Source organism: Myxine glutinosa, chromosome 2 (genome assembly GCF_964187855.1).
Source record: "Myxine glutinosa chromosome 2, kmMyxGlut1.1, whole genome shotgun sequence".
In the NCBI taxonomy this organism is placed as follows: Eukaryota; Metazoa; Chordata; class Myxini; order Myxiniformes; family Myxinidae; genus Myxine; species Myxine glutinosa.
In genome coordinates, this window is record NC_136262.1 from 204,088,795 (window position 1) to 204,112,160 (window position 23,366).

Consider the following 23,366-nt stretch of genomic DNA (forward strand, 5'->3'; position numbering starts at 1 on the left):
TTTAACCTTTCCTGGAGTTCTCGTTCCACTCTCCTTTCCTCTGCTTTTTTGTCTTCTAACCTTTCCTGGAGTTCTCGTTCCACTCTCCTTTCCTCTGCTTGTTTCTCTTCCCTCCTCTCTTCTGCTTTCCTTTCTTCTTCTGCTCTTTCCTTTTCTGCTTTCCTTTCTTCTTCTGCTCTTTCCTTTTCTGCTTTCCTTTCTTCTTCTGCTCTTTCCTTTTCTGCTTTCCTTTCTTCTTCTGCTCTTTCCTTTTCTGCTTTCCTTTCTTCTTCTTTAATCCGTTCCTGGCTCCGTAATTGCAACTCCAGTTTCCGGAGCTCAACGTCTTCTGGTTCTTCGGGTAGCCACTCCCAGGCTAACTCGTCCCATGTTCCTAATCCCACCATAGATTGTATCACCGTGGCCTGCAACTCTGCCTTCCTCAAATTAGTTCGGACCTCCAAGTTAAAATGTTTGGCCAATTTCAAGAGGTCCGACTTTAGCAACGCTCGGAACTGTGCCTCACTCGGGGTTACCCCAAAGTTCTGTGCCACAAACGCCATGGTGCCTATCGTTAACACCTGTTAACCTTCACCCAAGACTTTACCCCAATTTCTCAAAAAAAAATTACCAATTAATAATTAATTAATAATTTTTAATTAATAAAAAATTATTATTTTATTATTTTATACAATTTTAAATCCCGGACGTAGACCCAATTGCGAAACCGCAAATCGTAATTTGGACGAGCCCCCAATTCTGTTACGTGGTCCCCTCGGTGAATACCTGGTCTCGGTGACCCCCGGACCGTGAGAGGAACTTCGCCAGAAAGCTGTATTAAATATGCGCTTTCGCCACGCAATCCATATGAATTTCACCCCAGGAGACAACTGACGTTCAAGGATATATTTCAATGGGAATGACCATACAATTGCAATGACACAACCACGGAGATTTTCCCCGAGCAATCAACCATATACAACCGTCAACAATTCCCAATTCACAAGCACTTTCCTATGAGTAAGATGGCCATCTTATATACGTGTGTCCCGGTGAGTACTCACGACACCCTTTTGGTCTCGGGTCTCGCACAATGTCTCTGGGCCCCTCCTGACCAAGATGATGGTCGCCGTCACCGCACTCGGGCGGTAGAACGAACCCCGGGTGGACGTGTTTCCACCGGGCAGGTATCGTACCAGGCACCGTGGCTGCAGCCCCTCGTGGCCACGCGCAGCGGATACGGTAAAGCAAGCCAAACCCCACGCCGCTTGCAAGGCGCGTTAGGCCCCAACGTGCGACCCGCACACGTCTGTTTGGACGGTGCCACGAACGAGGCCAGACGCGGGGTCGATGCACGGCCCCACGTCAACTTGCCGTCTCCACCGGGCAGATACACGTCCCGGTAATTCCTCTCGCCAGACAGGCTTCGGATCGGAACGCCGCTTTTCCACGCAGCGCAAGGTCGATCCCACCTTTTGTCGGAGCGGGGCGAGGAAGAATAATCACCGTCCTTTTTTCTCCTCGTGTCTTTTCTTCTTCCGTTTCCGGTCACTTCCGTTTCCGGCCACTGGTTCAGAAGGGCTCCTGACCCTCCAATCACAACAACCCTTAATATACTACACACGGATAAGCAAAGACCTGAATGGTAATCCACATACATTCACATAAATATGTAACAATATATATATACAACAACAACAACATGCATTTTACAAGGCCATTTTCCCTGCTAGAGCGGGGGTTAGCCTTGCGGTCCCCATGACAAACTTCTCCATTTTGCCCTATTTTCTGCATCTCTCCTTGTTAACCCCCTTGCCCGCATTTCTTCTTCCACCATCTTTAGCCAAGTCTTTCTCGGTCTTCCCCGTCTTCTACTTCCTTCTACATTCATTTCCATCACTCTTCTCAACCAGTTACTTTCATCCTTCCTCAACACATGACCAAACCATCTAAACCTGTTCCTCTTCACAGCATCAATCACAGGCTCTATTCCCATCATCTTTCGCAATTCATCATTTGTCTTCCTCTCTCTCAACGATACTCCGCACATCCGTCGAACCATTCGCATTTCCACCCTTTCCAACCTTCGTTGCTGCTCTACGTTCATTACCCATGTCTCGCTCCCATAAATCATAACACTTCTCACACATGCAGCATACACCTTTCCCTTCAGCTTCAACGACACTCCCATCCTCGACAGCACGCCACTCAGTTCCCGAAACGTCTTCCATGCACATCTCACTCGAGCAACCGTTGCCGAGTCTGATCCACCTTCTCCATTCAGCATGTCTCCTAAGTAGCAAAATGTTTTCACACCTTCCAGCTTCACGCCATCTCCAAGATCCAACTCAACATTTCCTCCATCTGCAGCTCCCTCTGTGCACACCTTACACTTGAATGTAGCTGCCACATTGGTTAATGACTTTCTCAAACAACTACATTTTTGATGAACCCACTCGGCGCACATTGCACATTGACTGGAGTTCACTCCGACACCCTTCCTGCACACAGCACACGGCCACTTCCCAGTTCTTTCCACCTCACCACATACTTTACCACTTGCCATCACCTTTGTTTTTCCGATATTCACCTTCAGACCTTTTGTCTCCATACATTCCTTCCACTTGTTCATCTTCTCCTTCAGTCCATCCATACTTTCTGCAATCAACACCAGATCATCTGCATACAACAACTCTCACGGTAAACCCTCCTTTACGTTCCGAGCCAGCACCTCCATCACAGCTACAAATAGTAGTGGACTGAGTACCGACCCACCTTCACCTCAAACTCACCACTGTTCCCGTCCTTCGTCCTTACAGCTGTGCGCGCTCTTTTGTACATTGCCATCACTACTCTGATCAACCATTCCTCCACTCCTAACTTCCTCAATGCCCATGTCACTACTTCACGTGGAACCCTATTGAATGCGTTCTCCAGATCAACAAACCCAAGAAACAACTTCTTCCTCTTCTCCATGTACTTCTCCTGCAACTGCCTCACAATAAAAAGCGCGTCTGTCGTTCCTCTTCCTGGCATAAATCCAAACTGCATTTCGTCAATCTTCACTTTCTTCCTTATCCTCCTCTCCAACACCCTTTCCAATACCTTCATTCCATACTCCAATAACTTTATCCCTCGATACGAGCCACAGTCCAGAGGGTCACCTTTCCCCTTGTATAGAGGGACGAGGGTACTCAGTTCCCAACCACTGGAATGCGGCCTTCTTTCACCACAAGATTGCAGATCTCTGTCATTCTCTTCACACCCCAATTTCCCGCTGCCTTCGACGTATCTCCCACAACTCCCATAGGCCCTCCCACTTTTCTACTCATCATTGCTTTTATCGCTTCCTCAGCTTCCTTCTCGGTTATCTTCTCTGCCGGTCCTAAAACTGGGTTACTCGCTATGTTGCCATCCCATTCAATCGCTGCATTCAACAGTATTTCCATATATCTCTTCCATCTTCCTTTAATTCCATCTGGGTCCACAACGATTTGTCCCACTTCATCCTTCAAGCAACTCACCCCCATCACATCACACCTCTCTTTCGCTATCTGCTTTGCAATCCTGAATACTGCTCTCTGACCCTCTTCCAAATCCAAGCGTTCTCCGAACATTTTCCTGCATGCCTCCTGCACCTTTGCTACCTCTTTCTTTGCAGCCTTCTTGGCTGCCTTATAACTTTCATGCTCTGCCTTTTCTGCCCCCATACCCTTTGCCTTCTGCCACTCCTTGAACTTCTTCCTCTTCTCATCAATCTTCTTTCCAACTTCATCATCCCACCACCATGTTTCCGGGTGCCTCGGTGGTCCTTTTGTCCATCCACATACCTCACCAACGGCTCCCAACAGACTATCTTTCATTGACATCCAACCACTTTCAAGCTCAACCACATCATCCTCTACCCTACTCAGCCTCTCTTTTAATGCCTCCCTTACTGTCACCTCTTTCAACCTCCTCACCTTCATTCTCGGTTGGTACTTTACCCGCCGAGCTCTCCTCACACCTTGACCCTTATGTCGCAGACAACCAAGTGGTGCTGTGACACCCTCCTCCCCTGGGATCACCTTTGTGTCCCGGAGGTGCCCCATCTCGCCGACGCAACATCAGGTAGTCAACGGTTGTAGTCGACCCACCTGACGTGTATGTAACAAGCTCATTATCCTCTTTCTGGAACTGAGTATTACAAATCAACAAATCAGCTCCATCAGCAACTCCAAAATCCTTTCCCCTTCTCCATTTCTCACACCATATCCGTAACCCCCATGAACTCCCTCAAAACCGTCCATACTCCTTCCCACACGTCCATTTAGGTCTCCTCCTACCACAACAACTCCCTCATCTTTCACGTTTTCCATCAGCTTCTCTATCGCACACCAGAACTTGTCCCTCTCTTCATCGCTCCGACCAACCTGCGGAGCATATCCCGAGATGACGTTCACCAAGAGCTTTCCAATCATCATTTTCACCATCATCAACCTTTCACTCACTCTCGTCACTCACCACACTGTCTACAAACTCCTCAGAAAACAGGACACCAACACCATTCACGCCTTCTGGGCACCCTTGCCACACAAACTTGTATTTCTGTCCCTACCTACCCTTCACCATTCTCACACCACTTCCCTTCCATCTCGTCTCCTGCACTCAACATATGTCCACTCTTCTTCTGATCAATACTTCCACCACTTCTCCTGATCTCCCTGTCATTGTCCCTACATTCCATGTCCCTAACCTCAGAAACCGATCTCCACGTCAGGCATCAGACGTTTCATTGTCATAAATGGAGTGATTTCCACCCTTGCTTCGATCGGGTTCCCCACCTTGAGTTTTGACGAGAGGGAGTGTGGTCCCCCACGGGGTACTTCGGGCTGTACCCTGCCCATATGTAGTTGTAATTGCCATGGTTCTCTTTTTGAGGCAATGTTTTTATGGCCAGGTGCCCTTCCTGACACCAACCCTTTTAATTGCCTCTTACGACACATAGGGATACGGTGTACCTTTTCTAAACCGGGGTACACACCGGGTATGAAATGATGCATGAAAGGCATCAATGGAAAGCTGAGGATCTCCTCATAATTGGTAAACCACATGTAAATTGTCAAACTAAATAACCTTTGCATATTAACCCCTTGAATTCAGATTGCCTTTTTTTTGATACGCATTGTATATATCTTTTTTATATATTGTTGCGGATATGAGGATTGTGTTTTTTTTATTGTGTTGTATTGTATAGTAAATTGTTGTAAATATCACCCTCTGTAAAATGTAATGATTCCTTGTAAATACCTCCGTAGTGTAAAGGTCAAAGGGCGTCCCATAATTAGTTCATAAAGCATACACGTCAGCCAATCATAGATTTCCCCCTGGTTGATAGTTATATCTTTATTATGTGTATTAGGGTAAGGCCTTGTCTTCCATTAAGATGACACTCCATTGCACCAAGTGAAATAGATAGATTCCCTTCATTCCCCATTCCCACTCCCAAAACTTTCATTGCCAAGCCTCGATTGCCAATTACATCCCCTCCAAAACCACCATTGAACATGTGCTCGGGTCGGGGAAGAAAGGTGTGCCCGCTCGTCATCATCAAGGGCGGAGCCAGAGGGTCGCGCGACCAACCAGGGCCGAGGTGAGCACACCGATGGGCGTGTCCTGAAAGCCGGCGGCTTGATCGCCGGAGGCGCTATAAAAGCGCGCGTGCAAGAAGCAAAGTGGTTGCGTTGAGTGGTCGGTGGCGTTGAGTTGTCGGTGGTGAGGAGTGATTGGACCAAGAGAGAGAAAGAGTGGTTGGACCAAGAAAGAGGAGATCCAGAAAGAACATCCAAAGAGAGAACATTAAGGGAATCACAAAGCCTGCTATTCGTCGCCTTGCTCGCCAAGGTTGGACTGAGCAGTAGTTAACAGCAAGAAGCCTGTTGTAGTCCTGGAAAAGCGTGTGACGTCCACCGCAGCAGCAGCAGCGGCGGCCACAGCAGCAACAACACTCAACAGCAGCTTGGGGCCTGAACGGCGGTTTTGGGCAGGGCCGCGAAGGAACGGCGGCTGCTAAACGCGCCGATCGTGCTGCAGGACCCCCTTGGACCTTCCTCTCCCTCCAGCCATCCACCTCCTGCCTGTCCATCCTTCTTGTGTACGTGAGTTTGTTCTGTTTGTTTTGTCCCTGGGGATTTAATTAAGCCTGTTTAGATAAGCTAGCGATTTTCACTGTGTCTCTAATAACTTCTGTATATTATTTTCTTATCTTTCCTTCTCCTTGGTTTTTTTGAGCCTGTAAATAGCAAATAAATTATATTCGTATTTCCAACCTTTTTGTCTGCTTCTTCTTCACATCCGTGTCGCCTTAGTCTTTTCCCTATTGAATATCTGTGGCGTGATCCGGCCAACGTTCGGGAATCGGGTTAGTTGGGATAACTGTACAACCGCGGGGCCATCCGCTCGGCAAACCAACATCCTTATCCGCGGGCCGTAACAATTGGGGTCGGGAGCGGGAACGGACCCGAAGCGCGCTTAACGCGCTCAAAATTACGAGCTACTGAAATTTGTTTTGTTTTACAAAACCCGAATTTTGAAATCGCACCATGGCTGGTCAAGGCGACGGGATGTCGGTGGGAGAGATAGACGGGGTAGAATCGACCCAGGACCTAGGGGAAATGTATGTGGAGGAGGGCGATGAGGAGGTGGTTGAGGAGGTATCGGGCGCACAAAATGGCGCTCTCACGCACGTGGTTGAGGGGGCCACGGCCGCGGAACCAATGGGCATGGTCCAAATGCAAGCCTTCATGGCCCAATTCATGGTGGAAATGCAGAAAAAAAACGACAGTATGGAACGAATGGAAAACAGAATGAGGGCTAATAGTGAGCATTAGGGAGTAATGAGGGACGAAGCGAGGGCTGATAGTGAGCGATTAGAGGGCCAAATGGGGGCAATGAGGGACGAATCGAGGGGTACCGGTGAGGGGTTAGACAAGAAATTTGAGGGGTTAGACAAGAAATTTGAGGGGTTAGACAATGGGATAGAAGGGGTAAAACATGGGTTAACGGGGGTGGAAAATAGAATGGCTGCCCAGGAGAATCAGATAGAGGGGGTGAAAAATGGGTTAAGGGGGCTAGAAGATAGAATGGAAGGCAAATTGCGGGAAATAGGGGAGCAATCCGCCCAAGAAATTAAACAAATGGGAGAGCAGATAGAGGAGGTGAAAATCGGCGTATAAACCAAATTGGATGCTCAGAGGGATGAATTGGGACAGATGAGGGTGGCATCTACAAAAGAGAGGGAGGAGATGAAGGCGGAGATACGACGAGGTGTAAGCGAGGAGGTCTCGGGGGTACGCGAGGAGGTAAAGCGAGGCGAGAAGCGTATGGAAAAAGAGGTGAGAAATGGGATGGCAAAGTTACAAGGGGGCATAGAGGACCTGACGGAGGAGGTGGAACAGCTGACGGTGGGACAGACGGAGTTAGTGGAGCAGGTTCAAAGGAACACTGCGGTACTAGGAGGGTTAAAAGCGACACAAAACGACATTAAAAATGACTTAATAGCGACACAGAGGCAATGTCAGATGGTACGTGAGGGACTGACAACGAGGTTGGACGAGGTGACAGAAGTAATGGAGATGAAGGACCGGGAGGTGAGGACGCACATAGAGACGGTCAAAGTAGCCTTAGAGGACGAAATTGAGGAGACGCACCGGGAAATAAAAGAGGTGAAGCAAAAGTTAGAGAAGGTGAAAGAGGGGGTGAGTGAAATTAAGAAGAGACGGACAGAAACTAAGAGAGAAATACAGGAGGAGGTGATGGAATATGTACAAGGTCGGTGCTCAAATCATGATGATGTGCTCGCTAACCAAATAAAGAGTTTGCAGGTGGCAAAGGAGGTGCGGAGACGAGGTGCCAAGGTGAGTGGCGATATACGAGGAAATGTATATGATGTGAGGGGAGCTTCAGTCGGCTTGGGGGTTGATTTGGATCCGGGTGTTCGTGAGAGGCCGTTGGTGAAGTGTGCGACAGGTACGGTGTGCGAAGGAGGAGGTGTGCGAGAATGTCCGACTCTGGGGTGTGTGAGGAAAAAGTGCGCGCCGAGGAGTGAGTGTGCTGTCGAGAGTGAGTTGGTTGTAGCACGTGTGCGAGGGAGCACATGGAAGCGCGTAGTGAGGAGTGTTACAGAGGATGTAACGAGAGAGTGTACACCTGTGGTGAGTGTTACGGAGGGAGTAACGAGAGAGTGTGCGCAAGAGGATGCGTGACAAAGGTGTGTAACGGACGGGTGCATGGGGAAAGAGTGCGCTGTCAAGAGTAAGGGAGAATGCATGCCTGTGGTGAGTGTTACAGAGGGTGTAATGGGAGAGTGTGCGCGAGAAAGGTGTGTAACGGACAGGTGCATGAGGAAAGAGTGCGCTGTCAAAAGTAAGGAAGAATGCACACCTGTGGTGAGTGTTAACGAGGGTGTAACGGGAGAGTGTGCGCAAGAGAATGCGCGAGAAAGGTGTGTAACGGACGGGTGCATGAGTACAGAGTACGCTGTTGAGAGTAAGGGTGAGTGCGCGACCGAGTGTGGAGGTGAGAGTAGTAAGAGTGACACAGAGCGTGAGTTGGTTGTGGCAGGTGAGAGAGGATGTACACCTGGGATGGAAGGATGCACACCTGGAATGGTAGAGCGTGTGTGGGAATGCACACTTGAGTTAGTAGTGAGGCACGTGGTTGGGTGTGCAAGTGAGAGCACACCTGTGGTTGTCACCGAGGAGGTGACCGAGAAGGGGGCGCGAAGAGGTGTGTTGGTGAGGTGTGCGAACGACGAGTGTGTGCAAAGGTGTGCGGTGGTCAGGTGTGTGACCAAGTCTGTGAGTGAAAGAACGAGTGCAATGACGAAGTATGCGGGGTGTACGGGCGGCGTTGGAGCACCGAGCTCGGTGAGGGTGAAAGGGGTAGCGTATGCGTGTGAACATGCAGGTGAAGCATCGACGGTAACCGGGTTAGCGGTTAGAACGACATTTAGCCGAATCGGGCCCTCGGTGCGCGCCGAGCAGCTTCGCGTGCCGCGAGGACCAGCGGGGATCCAAACCACGGCGGTTTCGAAAGAACCGCCGAACGCGATCCACGCTGGGCCTCGCTCGGAACAGCCGCGTCCGTGCTCCACTAGGCGGAGCGGGCAGCCCGATAGGAAGGGTCGTCATGGCGACCCCTTTTTGTTGAGGCGTTCCGGCAGGTCGAGATCGGGCCATTGGATGGCTCCGTGCCGAGGTGGTGCGTGGGATCTCGGCCCGGGTAAGCCCCCGTCCTTGCACCGAATGTCGGACGCATCCAGCCGCCGGCACCAAGCAACCCGCATTCATTGCTCGGCTGTACGAAGCCGAGCTTTAGAGATGAATTGGCGCACCGAGAGGCTCAATTGAGTAGACTGTGATGATGAGGATAGTGTTTTGGCCCCGAAATTAGAAAAACAAAATTGGATGATTGGCAGTAATGATTGGCAGATGATGGGTAGTGATTGGCAAATTTTTTATTTGTTGAATTTGGACGAGCAAAATTTATAGTGAAAGATACCCGATGTGATGGGATGGCAACTCTGCCATCTCTCACAAATGGGGCAAAGGAGCACTAGATTTATGGGGTTTGGCAGTGAAAACTAGCCCGGGAGGGTTAGGATAAAATGATAGGGACCTAGAAGATGACAATAGGTAACGTTAAGATTAGTTAGTGACAATGATACCTGTAGTGGGGACGCAGGTAGATTAGTGTGGATGATAATGACGTGTTATGTGCTTAGTTTAAAGGGAAGACGGGGAGCACTAAGTTAGCAGGGCACCAGGTAGATTAGATGATGCCGTGCGTATGGTGAACAGGTGTGATTGCACAGGTGTGCAACTGAACAGGTGTATGGAGCAGTGTTTGAGTGAGTGATGGTGATGAGTATTGTGCTGACCAAATGGTCCAGGAAAGAAGGAGGGTGCAGGTGGCACTAGGAGTGATTGCACAGGTGTGCAACTACAGGTGAATGGAGAATGGTTGTATGGAATAAATGATATGGAATATATGGAGTGTTGGAATGGATGGTCGTGGAGTGAGTATGGTGGAAACTATGGAGTGGAGTGGATGGTGTGAAGGTGTGAATGGGGGAAGGATGGACCCCCATCACGAATACCCAGGGCGGGTAGTGTAAGTGTTAGGTAGAGGGTATAGGTAAATTGTGGTTGGATATTGGCATCTGTGGTGCGGGTGAAAGAATGGTATTTGGATGGGTGCATTAGTGTTGTGGAAATGGCTGGGCGTGTAGCCTGTTAGTGTGTGTAGTTGGTTTGGGCACTCCACCACTGTGAGGATGTCGGCCAGGTGAGGCCGCAGGTGGGCTCTGGGAACCGGTAGAGTTGTTGTGGATGGGGCCCGAGGATCCGGAGGACGGACCCGGGTAGCCCAGTGCCAGAGGGCACCGAGGGGTGACAGAGCCAGGAGGGGCCTTCCCCAGTTAGATAGGTTAGGTAAGGAGCAGGTAAGCTCGGGTGGCAACTACAGTGGTGGAGGTGTGCAGGTGGGTAGACCTGCTGGGAGAGCTACACGTCTCAGCCCAGAAATTGTGCAAGAGCACCAGGAGATGAATCGGGGGAGTGAGACCCCAAATTGAGAAGCACCACAGTTTGGTCAATTGGAATTTGGTTTTTAGAACCCATAGTGTAAGTTGGCCAATGGATTGGCGGGGAGAGACCCCGGGTAGTGTAAAGTGTGTTAAAGTCATTTAGAGGATAGTTAGGATTGAAGTCTCCTCGCACCATCTACATCCACTCACCTGAGGTGACGTACCTCCACACCATGCCAGGTTGTTTTATTATTTTTGATGCAAATGTTTGGAATGTGAGACGCATCATGACGTGGGTGTGACATTGTGCTTGATGTTCCATCTCTCCCTCCTTATGAGGATTGATGATGAATTGGTGATGGCAAATTTTGGCTAGAGGGATTGTGATGAAGAATTTGGATTAGAAGAAATATGGGGAAGACGTGACAGTAGTGACGAATTTGTAAATGTGTAGATTGTTGTACATATGGGGCAAGGGCAAGGGTAGTGTAGGTGACAGGGGGGGTGACGTACGGTAGGGACGAGCTTTCTCACTTCGCTCTCCGTACGCACTTCACCTTGCATTGCCTTGTTTGATGTGTACCCTTGTGACCTTACCCCTCGCTCATCTGTCTTTCCCCCCCTTTGTCTCCCACATGAGGATCTGGGCGCCGAGGGGAGCGTGCGTGAGTCCGCCATTGTGCGCCCGGAACTCCCAGAACCAGCTGTCTGCATCGATGCACCACATTATGGACCACATGTCTGTGGCCGAGCACCACTGATGGACTCCATGGGTTGGGGCATGGCCCCTCTGCTGGAACCGGCCATGAAGGCCCGAGATCTTGCTGGCGGACCTTGGCCACAGGGCACCGATTCCCCACAGGTGAACTACACTAGTCGGCCCTGTGGGCAATAAATAAATAACAATGGACATTTTATTTTAATTTTATTGAAGCATTTTATTTTAATACAAATAGGCCACCAGCAAAGGAAGATGACAACACCAGGAAAATAATAATAGCCAGCAGAGGGAGCCGAAGAGCAAGAGACCACCTGCAGGGTTAGGGGTTGTTGTTTTTATTTTTATTGATGAACAATGATGACTGTGCACCGGTTGGTGCTTGAGGGTGTTTTGGTGCGTTTTGGGTGCTTTCATGGTGCATTGATGCGGAGCAGACTGTCACCCCCCCCCCCCCCCCCCCCCCAGAAAGAACAATCACAGGTCCTGGGTTAGTTTTGTAAATAAAGTAACGTCATTGTAAATAATGCTCCCCACCGTCAGTGTATAGTTGGAAGACAATTCCGCAATTCGGTTAGCTGTGGGCGTGTCTGTTAGGTAGGGTGCAATGGAGCAGCGGGACATATTTATTTATGTTTTAAAACTGTCGCACTCAGGGTCAGGTTAAAAGTAGAGGGAACTACACCTACGTGTCGCACTAAATTAAAGTTATAGGCCCGGGACGTGCCTAAGAGGAGGAGGGTGCAGTGTTGCGGATATGAGGATTGTGTTTTTTTATTGTGTTGTATTGTATAGTAAATTGTTGTAAATATCACCCTCTGTAAAATGTAATGATTCCTTGTAAATACGTCCGTCGTGTAAAGGTCAAAGGGCGTCCCATAATTAGTCCATAAAGCATACACGTCAGCCAATCATAGATTTCCCCCTGGTTGATAGTTATATCTTTATTATGTGTATTAGGGTAAGGCCTTGTCTTCCATTAAGATGACACTCCATTGCACCAAGTGAAATAGATAGATTCCCTTCATTCCCCATTCCCACTCCCAAAACTTTCATTGCCAAGCCTCGATTGCCAATTACATCCCCTCCAAAACCACCATTGAACATGTGCTCGGGTCGGGGAAGAAAGGCGTGCCCGCCCGTCATCATCAAGGGCGGAGCCAGAGGGTCGCGAGACCAACCAGGGCCGAGGTGAGCACACCGATGGGCGTGTCCTGAAGGCCGGCGGCTTGATCGCCGGAGGCGCTATAAAAGGGCGTGCGCAAGAAGCAAAGTGGTTGCGTTGAGTGGTCGGTGGTGAGGAGTGATTGGACCAAGAGAGAGAAAGAGTGGTTGGACCAAGAAAGAGGAGATCCAGAAAGAACATCCAAAGAGAGAACATTAAGGGAATCACAAAGCCTGCTATTCGTCGCCTTGCTCGCCAAGGTTGGACTGAGCAGTAGTTAACAGCAAGAAGCCTGTTGTAGTCCTGGAAAAGCGCGCGACGTCCACCGCAGCAGCAGCAGCAGCAGCGGCGGCCACAGCAGCAACAACACTCAACAGCAGCTTGGGGCCTGAACGGCGGTTTTGAGCAGGGCCGCGAAGGAACGGCGGCTGCTAAACGCGCCGATCGTGCTGCAGGACCCCCTTGGACCTTCCTCTCCCTCCAGCCATCCACCTCCTGCCTGTCCATCCTTCTTGTGTACGTGAGTTTGTTCTGTTTGTTTTGTCCCTGGGGATTTAATTAAGCCTGTTTAGATAAGCTAGCGATTTTCACTGTGTCTCTAATATCTTCTGTATATTATTTTCTTATCTTTCCTTCTTCTTGGTTTTTTTGAGCCTGTAAATAGCAAATAAATTATATTCGTATTTCCAACCTTTTTGTCTGCTTCTTCTTCACATCCGTGTCGCCTTAGTCTTTTCCCTATTGAATATCTGTGGCGCGATCCGGCCAACGTTCGGGAATCGGGTTAGTCGGGGTAACTGTACGACCACGGGGCCATCCGCTCGGCAAACCAACATCCTTATCCGCGGGCCGTAACAATATATATACAGACTTGGCATTTAATATGGAATTTTTTTTTTTTCTTGACTTGGGTTTACTTTCTTAACTCAGTATATCAATCTGGTGAGTTTATTTTACACTTTGGTGATTTATTTGTTAAAAGAACCATGTCACTGATTGTCTGTCGCAGCAAGAAGTCATCAACAGGATTATATCACAGGTGGCGTGGCAAAATGTACGGACAGGTGCTTTTGATGATTGGCTTCACAGTCGGGTATACAAGGGTTGTTGCGTTCTGTATTCGTGGAAAACAACTGCTGCACGTCTCCAAAAGTTATTGCCGCTTCCTCTGGAGATGGTCCGTCAACTCGTCAATGCTGTTTGTCATGGAGTGGTGGCTTTACGAAATTACAGCATGAAACAGCGTGCTATGGCTCGGCAGTATGGCATCACTCAAGGTCAGGTGTCAAAGATCCTGAAACGAAATGTTCAGAGGGGTGTCCCTACTCCAATACGGAGGCCAGGACGTCCCCACAGAACCAGAAGGAGGGATGATCGCCAGCTGCACCGGTTAGTCCGTAATGGCCGTACCAAGTCATATAATCGGCTTAGGGCTGAGTGGCAGCAACTGACAAATGTGCCTGTATCCAGAAGGCTAGTCAACCAACGACTGGTTCAAGCAGGCTATCGTGCCAGGCGTCCCTTGAGAAAGCCACGCCTGACCAGACAACACCGCCAGCGCCGATTGCAGTGGGCCAGAGAGCACCGTCAATGGCAGCCAGGCCACTGGAATCACGTGATCTTCAGTGACGAGTCCAGATTTCTGGTCTATCGTCAAGATGGCCACGTCCGAGTGCGCAGACAAGTGCATGAAGCCTACAACAAAGATTGTATAGTACCAAGAGTCCAAGCTGGAGGTGATGGGGTGACCGTTTGGGCTGCTTTTCATGCAGGGGGCAAAACTGAACTGGTTGTTCTGAATGGAAACCTGAACCAGTTCAAGCACAGGGCTATTCTGGAAGAAACATTGCTTCCATTTGCTCATGCAGCCTTTCGAGGAAACATTGTCTTCCAAGATGACAATGCACGGCCTCATCGTGCTCGCATGATCCAACACTTTCTTGCTGACCGTGGTGTAGAGCATATGGAGTGGCCTGCCATGTCCCCGGATATGAATCCGTTAGAGAACTTGTGGGCAGAATTAACGCGTCAAATCGACCACTTGGACCAGCAGCCGACCTCTGTGCGTGAATTGCAGCAGGCTATTGTCACTGCATGGCAAGCGATTCCTGTCCAAAGCTTGGCAAATCTCGTGAACAGCATGCCTCAATGTGTACGTGCTCTCCTGAATGCTCGTGGGGGTTACACGAAGTACTGAACTGTAATTTTACTGTCCGTAATCCCAGTCGTAATTTAACTTTTGTTTTTGTTTAAAAAATTTTGGGCTAATGTGCAAAATAAAGAGATACTTCTGGAAAACATACAGAAGTTTAACACAGTACTGTCCATGAATTGAGTTCGATCTCAGTTTACATCACTTTCAAGGATCAATTTATTTGTTTCGAAATGTCCAATGTGGTTTTTGTTTCTTTTAAAGGTCACATTAACAAAATCTGGAATAATTTCAACATAATTCCAATGAACTTTTGGTTCTAGGACATCTTGAAAAGTAAGTTCACCCCCACAAAAAAAATATTCGATATTAAATGCCAAGTCTGTATATATATTATATCTGTATATATAAAAAAAGTTTTTGTTTGTTTGTCTGCGCAAGCTAATCTCTTGAACGGTGAAAGAAAGGAAGAAACCTCCATTACAAAAAATGTCGGGACGGGCCCCGGGAAGGTTTTAGGCGAGGCCGGTCGAGGCCCACCCACCCCGGCCGTGCTGGGCCCATTTCGCAATTAAAAGGTGAGCTGAATTACAGTCGTCAACCTTCGGCCGCGAGTAAAAGCTGAATTATCGCAGTAAATGCATTGAAAAAGAACAAGTTGTTGGGACGGGCCCCAGGAAGGTTAGAGGCTAGGTGGCGAGGCCGGCCGAGGCCGCTTCGGCTCAGCTGGGCCCACTTCACAATTAAAAGCTGAGCTGAATTATAGTAGTCAATCTTCTACGGCCGCAAGTGAAAGCTGAATTATAGTAGTAAATTCATTAAAAAAGAACCTGGGCAACGCTGGGTGCTTTCGGCTAGGCTATCTATATATATAAAAGAAAGTTTTTGTTTGTTTGTTTGTCTGTGCAAGCTAATCTCCTGAACGGTGAAAGATAGGAGGAAAATTCGAATACAAAAAATGTCGGGACGGGCCCCGGGAAGGTTTTAGGCTCGGTGGCGAGACCGGTCGAGGCCCACCTCGGCCGGGCCGGTCCCATTTCGCAATTAAAAGCTGAGCTACATTATAGTAGTCAATCTTCTATGGCCGCAAGTAAAAGCTGAATTATGGTAGTAAATTCATTCAAAAAGAACCAAAAATGTCGGGACGGGCCCCGGTAAGGTTATAGGCTAGGTGGCAAGGGCGGTCGAGGCCACTTTGGCCGGGCTGGGCCCTTTTCGCAATTAAAAGCTGAGCGAAATTATAGTCGTCAATCTTCACAAATGTTGGGTTAATAACATGGCCCTTTCTGCCGCTACCATGGCATTTTTCGTCGCGAACTTTTGAAACTTGCTCCTGCTGTTTCATACGAAACTGAAAGGGAGAAGCTCGGGTTGTGCTCCTTTACCAAGCAGCTAGCTAGCGCTTGCCAAGCCAGCTGTTCCTTAACGGTTTTGAATGGAGTGCTTGCTCAAATGCTTAAACCACTTGGCCATCTCTTCACAAGAAACTTGGTAAATGAACACACACCCAATGTTCTTGAGACCTGACCATACATCAACTGTAATCTATATACCCCAAAGAGGAATGACCCTTCCTGCCCCTCCCGGAGTCTGCGGGTGTACTCGTAATTTAAATTGAAATAGAGAATACAATATAGTCCATCGAGATGGCCTGGGATAAAATATTATACACCTTGGAAGCATCAAAATCATTTGTCTGAAAAAAAAAAAATTCAGGTAGGCCACACATATAGGCATATATATATATATATATATATATATATATATATATATATATATATATATATATATATGAAGAGTTCAGGCGCAAAAACCGATAAACGCCATTTTTGATGAAACTGAACTATGTTTACCGAAGTATATGTTTCAATACCTCCGTTTCAGTAGGCAAATCATTTTCTCCCAAAACCCGATCGCGTCCACGTATTTTAAGATACAGCCCATGTCATTTTGATGGGTTTCACCTGGAATGCACAGCAGAAAATCTTGATTTTCTCATTTCAGCAAAAATGGATATATCTGTTTTTGCATCTGAACTCTTCATATATTGTTGTGGATATGAGGATTGTGTTTTTTTATTGTTTTTTATTATTATTGCTTTATTCTGGACCCTCCTTACTCCAGTTATGTATAAAGGTCAAAGGGCGTCCCATAATTAGGTCATAAACAATCACGTCAGCCAATCATAGATTTCCCCCTTGTTGATAGTTATATCTTTATTATGTGTATTAGGGTAAGGCCTTGTCTTCCATTAAGATGACACTCCATTGCACCAAGTGAAACAAGATAGATTCCCTTTCAATCCCATTCCCAAAATCTCCATTTCCAGCTACATCCCCTCCAAGCCTCCAATGCCAACCGCACTGGGCAGTTTGCCAGGTTTGTTACAGCGGTGGGTTGCTGATTTCGCCCCAAAGCCGCCATTGAACATGTGCTCAGCTCGGGGAAGAAGGGCGTGCCCGCCCATCGTCATCAAGGGCGGAGCCAGAGGGCCGTGCCGACCAATCAGGGCCGAGGCGAGCTGACCGATGGGCGTGTCCTGAAGGCCGGCGGCTTGATCGCCTGAGGCGCTATAAAAGCACGCGCACAAGAACCGAGGAGTAGTTGGACAGGGAGACGTGCAAGTTGTTGAGTTGAGTGGTTGGACCAGATGAGCTTTGACAAGACGAGAGAGACGAGTCCTGAAAAGAGCACGCGATGTCCACACAGCCGCAGCAGCAACAGCCACAGCAGCAACAACAGCAGCTTGGGGCCTGGACGGCAGTTTTGAGCAGGGCAGCGAAGGAACGGCGGCTGCGAAACGCGCCGATCGTGCTGCAGGACCCGTTGGACCTTCCTCTCCCTCCAGCCATCCACCTCCTGCCTTTCCATCCTTTTGTGTACGTGAGTTTGTTCTGTGTGTCTTGTCCCTGGGTTAATTAAGACTGTAGGTAAGCTAGCGATTTTCACTGTGTCTCTAATATCTTCTGTACATTATTTTATTATCTTTCCTTCTTCCTTGGTTACTTTGAGCGTGTATATAATAGGAATAAATTTAGTAGTATTGCCAACCTTTTTGTCTTCTTCTTCTTCTTCTTCACATCCATGTCGCTTTTGTCTTTTCCATATTGAATATCTGTGGCGCGATCCGGCCAACGTTCAGGAATCGGGTTAGTCGGGGTAACTGCCATCCGCTCGGCAAACCAACATCTTATCCGCGGTCCGTAACAATATATATATATATATATATATATATATATATATATATATATATATATATATATATATATATATATATATATATATATATATACAGTGGAACCTTGACTTACGAGTGCCCCAACTTACGAGTTTTTCGAGATACGAGCCGTCGCTCCGGCAGTTTATTGCTTTGAGATGCGAGCCGAGATCCGAGTTACGAGCTTTCGCCACCCGGTCACGTGGTTATCTTGCCGTTCAAGTACGTATCTCTGTCGTATAGCGCTGCATTTTTTTTTTCGCATTTTGGTTATTTCGAGTTCACGCCGCCAGGTGGGTTGTTCTGGTCACGTGGTTATCTTGCCGTGCACGTACAGTACGTATCTCTGTCGTATAGCGCTGCATTTTTTTTTTCGCATTTTGGTTATTTCGAGTTCACGCCGCCAGGTGGGTTCTGGTCACGTGGTTATCTTGCCGTTCAAGTACAGTACGTATCTCTGTCGTATAGCGATGCATTTTAGTTTTCGCATTTTGGTTATTTCGAGTTTACGCCGCCAGGTAGGTTCTGGTCACGTGGTTATCTTGCCGTTCAAGTACAGTACGTATCTCTGCCGTATAGCGCTGCATTTTAGTTTTCGCATTTTGGTTATTTCGAGTTTACGCCGCCAGGTAGGTTCTGGTCACGTGGTTATCTTGCCGTTCAAGTACAGTACGTATCTCTGCCGTATAGCGCTGCATTTTTGTTTTCGCATTTTGGTTATTTCGGAAAATTTCATGTTCATGTCGAACATTTCATGTTCATGTTCATGTTTTCATGTTCATGCCATGCCAGGCCACAACTTGTTCAGAGTGCCGGCGATAGCTCGCCTTCTCTTTGTGGAAAACACGGTGAGATCCTTAACATCCAACAACTAATGGGACGCAAACGGGGCGCCCAGTTTAGCGGTACACACATTGATGAATCACCCTGCCTGTGATTCACCCATGACAGGTTATAGCTGGGTCGGGATTCAAACCCAGGCTGGACAGTTTAGACTTTAGAGTCAAGTGTGCGTACCTCCAGTCCAGGCCATCCTGCCAACTTGTATGCTGCATACAGGTGAAATATAAAGCGCGAGATATTTTTATATATACTGTATATTTAAAAAAAAATTGGTGTGATTTTTGGCAGGCTGGAACGGATTAATAGCATTTCAATGCATTTCAATGGGGAAATTTGATTTGAGATACGAGCAATTTGAGTTACGAGCTCGGTCACGGAACGAATTAAACTCGTAAGTCAAGGTTCCACTGTATATATATATATATACACACACACACTACTGGTCAAAAGTTTTAGAACACCTCAATTTTTCCAGTTTTTATTGAAATTTAAGCAATTCAAGTCCAGTGAATAACCTGAAATGGTACAAAGGTAAGCAGTAAACCGCTCGAGGTTAAAAAAAAGTTTAGGTTCGCAAAAACGGGAAAATAATGTAAATTGCACAGTTATACTATATAGTAAAAAAAAAGGCCTTCTTCAGGAAACAGGTAATGGGTTAACAACTTACAGCAGTTCTGCAGCAATGTAAGTAAATTAAGCCTTGAAAGTTGATGCAAACAATTCCTACAGGTGTCCCAACCTCTGCTGATTACTTGATTACAAACCCCCAGTCTGTATAAAAGCAGTATTGGAACAGACTGTTATTACACCCCCTGAAGCATTATTTGGACAATATTGCACTGCAGGAAGTAGTATATTGCTATCATAATGACAAGAAAAAGGCAATTAACAAAGGAAGACAGACAGACCATTATAACCCTTAAAAGTGTAGGTCTTTCCTTTTGAGAAATTGCAAAGAAAGCGAAGGTGTCAGTGAGTACAGTTTCCTACACCATCAAAAGGCACTTGGAAACTGGAGGAAACTCTGACAGGAAGAGTTCTGGCAGACCCAAAGCCACAACAGAATCAGAAGACAAGTTTCTGAGAGTCAACAGCTTGCGTGATAGGTGGCTCACAGGACAACAGCTTCAAGCATAGCTTAACACTGGTCGAAGTAAGCAAGTCTCAGTTTCAACTGTGAACAGAAGACTTCAAGCTGCAGGTTTGACAGGTCGAGTGGCAGTAAGAAAGCCATTGCTAAGATGGCAAAATAAGAAAAAGAGGCTTGCCTGGGCCATGCAGCACCGCCAGTGACTGAAGACTGAAAGAAGGTCTTATGGACCGGTGAATCAAAATTTGAAATCTTTGGTTCATCACGCAGGGTTTTTATACGCCATTGAGTAGGCGAAAGGATGGTTCCTCAGTGTGTGACAGCAACTGTCAAACATGGAGGAGGAAGCGTGATCGTCTGGGGCTCTTTTCCTGGATCCAGAGTCGGCGACTTGCACAGAGTGACTGGCACCCTGAACCAAAAGGGCTACCACAGCATTTTCCAGCGCCATGCAATACCCTCTGGTATACGCCTAGTTGGTCAGGGGTTCATCCTACAGCAAGATAATGACCCTAAACACACCTCCAGGCTATGCCAAAACTACATTCGAGGAAAAGAACAAGACTGTAGGCTTCAAATCATGGGATGGCCAGCACAGTCTCCAGACTTAAACCCCATCGAGCTGGTTTGGGATGAACTGGACAGAAGGGTAAAAGCAAAGCAACCTACAAGTGCAACACATTTGTGGGAACTTCTGCAACAGTTTTGGAAAGAACTTCCCGAACAATATTCGATTTCCATTGTAGAAAGAATGCCACGAGTGTGTTCAGCGGTTATGTCTGCAAAAGGTAGCTACTTTGCTGAGTCAAAAATTTAAATTAAATTTTGTTCAACAAAATGATTCTCTGATTTCTTTTTTTATCTCCAATTGTTTATTTGTTCTATGCTTAATTTCAGAGTACATTGAGACATTAAACTGCGTAAATTTCAATAAAAACTGGAAAAATTGAGGTGTTCTAAAACTTTTGTCCAGTAGTGTACTAGCAAAGGTACCCGTCAATGATGGGGGGTGCATAAATGTCTCATCTGAAATGAGCAATTTCCTTTGGAATGTTGGAATGTGTATTGATAGAAATGGGAATTCAGTGTAAATATTCAGTGAGCAAATGTCGCAATTGGTGCAGCTGGTAACCTCGACAACCTCGTTCCAATATATCAGCTAAGATTTCCAATCCATACTTGTTGTAACTCCAAAGTACTGCTCAGGAGTGAAGGTGATATTATGAAAGCTCAGCTGGGAAACGGGTTTAGGCATGTTTTGGGCCTGCAGCTTGATGGAAGATCACCAAAGTTCTTTACATACCAACCAACCACCTCCAGGCACATATCCTTTCCAGATAGTTTATTCAGCTCCGACCTTCTCTCTCTCTCTATATTCACCATGGCTTTGCTTTCAGCAATTTCCCACAGCATTTCATTCTGGTTTCTCATTCGATGAGCCATAGATCAGTATTTCAGTTTCACGTTTCAACATCAGTTTCACTTTGAGATATCAGTTTAGATTCATCATCACAACTTGTGTTCCGACACGAATAGTGCACAGAAAAGGTCGGCAAAACCGACTTTGGGAGGAAATGCTTTCCAATTATCTAAGGTGTCTAATGTTTTTTTCGGGTCATAAAGGGGTCTGAAGTGTTTAAAGAATCAAGGATCTTAAAATGGCCAAATGGGGTCTAAAGGTGTCTAAGGACGAAACGGAAAAAGGGGTCTTAAATTGGCCAAAGTGTCTTGAAGAGTCATTAGGTCTGAAAAGTGTCAAAATGTGTATGTACATTACTGTCTGGTGCGGGCGGTCCCTGTGGAGATGGGCATTATTGCATATGTAACCTGCTGTGATAGTGGTAGAGGGATACTCAATTCCATGATTCTATGAGAGCTAGGTAAGGACTTGCTGCTTAGTAGTAGTTGATTCATTTAAAATATATTGCAATGTATTCCTTGTATCGGGTAGACTAATGTTATGCTTATGGTGTTTACGTTTTAGATGCACCAGGTCGATTGCATTAAAGCCTCCTTTCTATTTATGAGAGGTCTCTGGTTCTGATTTTTACAACAATTTAATGCAATCTTCCTTCCTTGAGACAACCATCTGAAGGATGGAGAAGTTGATCCGCCTAGAGAGATTCTTGGGAGATCTGAATGCACCTGATGCCACTGATCAGCTGAATCATTAGTTAAACTCTCTATGCCTTTTTACGGAACTGGTCCCGGAGATTACAGAGGCACAGAAACTCGATGTATTATCTAGCAACGTCTCTCATGTCATCTTCAGATACATCGCTCGATGCCCGACGTTCGACGAAGCAGTGGCTACCTTGAAAGCACTCTTCATAAAACCACGCAGCACTGTCCGGCTGCTAGTACTACAGCGCACGACACGACTCGTACACACGATCGCAGCGACCGGGTCATTTTGCCAAAGTATGTCGCACACCCAATGCTAAACGCGTGACGCTCGTTGGCACGCGCTTGTCGACAGGAACACAGCGAGCTTTGAGCGGCCTTGCTTGTGCCTTTTTGCCGGTTGAAATCAACGGACAGACGGTGGAAGCGTTGGTTGATACAGGGAGCGATCAGAGCTACATCAGCCCTCATCTCGTGGAGCGATTCAGGTGGACTCCCGCCACCTCGACTCAGCACATGTACATGGCCTCGGGAGCCCTATGGCTGCGAGCGTGCGGAGTGTGTGTGGTTGAGCTGGTTGCTAACAATGTTACTTATCATGATGTTAAGTTGCTTGTGCTCCCTAACCTCTGCTCTGACATTCTCCTGGGTCACGATTTTTTGAATCGGCACAAATGTTTAGAGATACAGTTCGGCGGCACTCACACGCTATCCATGGGCTCAGAGCCATGCCCAATTTGCGCACTCATTGAGATAGCTGTCGAACCGCCTCGACTATTCCCGAGCTTGACTGCTAATTGTCATCCGGTTGCTGTGAAATCTAGAAGGTATTCCCAGCCGGATGCTATCTTTATAGCCGCTGAAACTAAACACCTTTTACACACAGGCATATTATCAAACCCAGCCAGTCGTCATGGCATGCACAAGTCCTGGTTGTCGACACCCCAAACCATAGGAAATGCATGGTCATAGACTACTCTCAAACCATTAACCGGTTCACCCAACTCGATGCGTATTCTTTACCCAAAATGGAGGACATGGTGCGAGCGGTATCTAAGTATAGAGTCTTCAGTACGCTCGACCTAAAAAGCGTGGATCATCAGATTCCGATACGTGCTGCCGACCAACCTTACACAGCTTTCGAGTCAGGCTAGCGGTTGTATCAATTCCGTAGAATCCCATTCGGAGTTACGAACGGTGTGGCGTGTTTCCAGAGGGCTATAGACGAGACTTTTGGCGAAGGAACAAGTGAAAGATGTATTCGTCTACGTTGATAACGTGACCGTTTGTGGCTGGAATCAAACAGACCACGACTCAAACTCGCGTCGGTTCTTGGATGTGGCTCACATATACTGACTAACCTTCAATAAATCGAAATGTAACTATTCTGTGGGAACCATAAATCTGTTGGGGTACACAGTGTCTGGAGGAGAGATAAGCTCCGATCCCGCTCACCTATAGGCCTTGCTCGACCTTGCCCCTCCCGTTGACCATGCGACTTTAAGATGCAC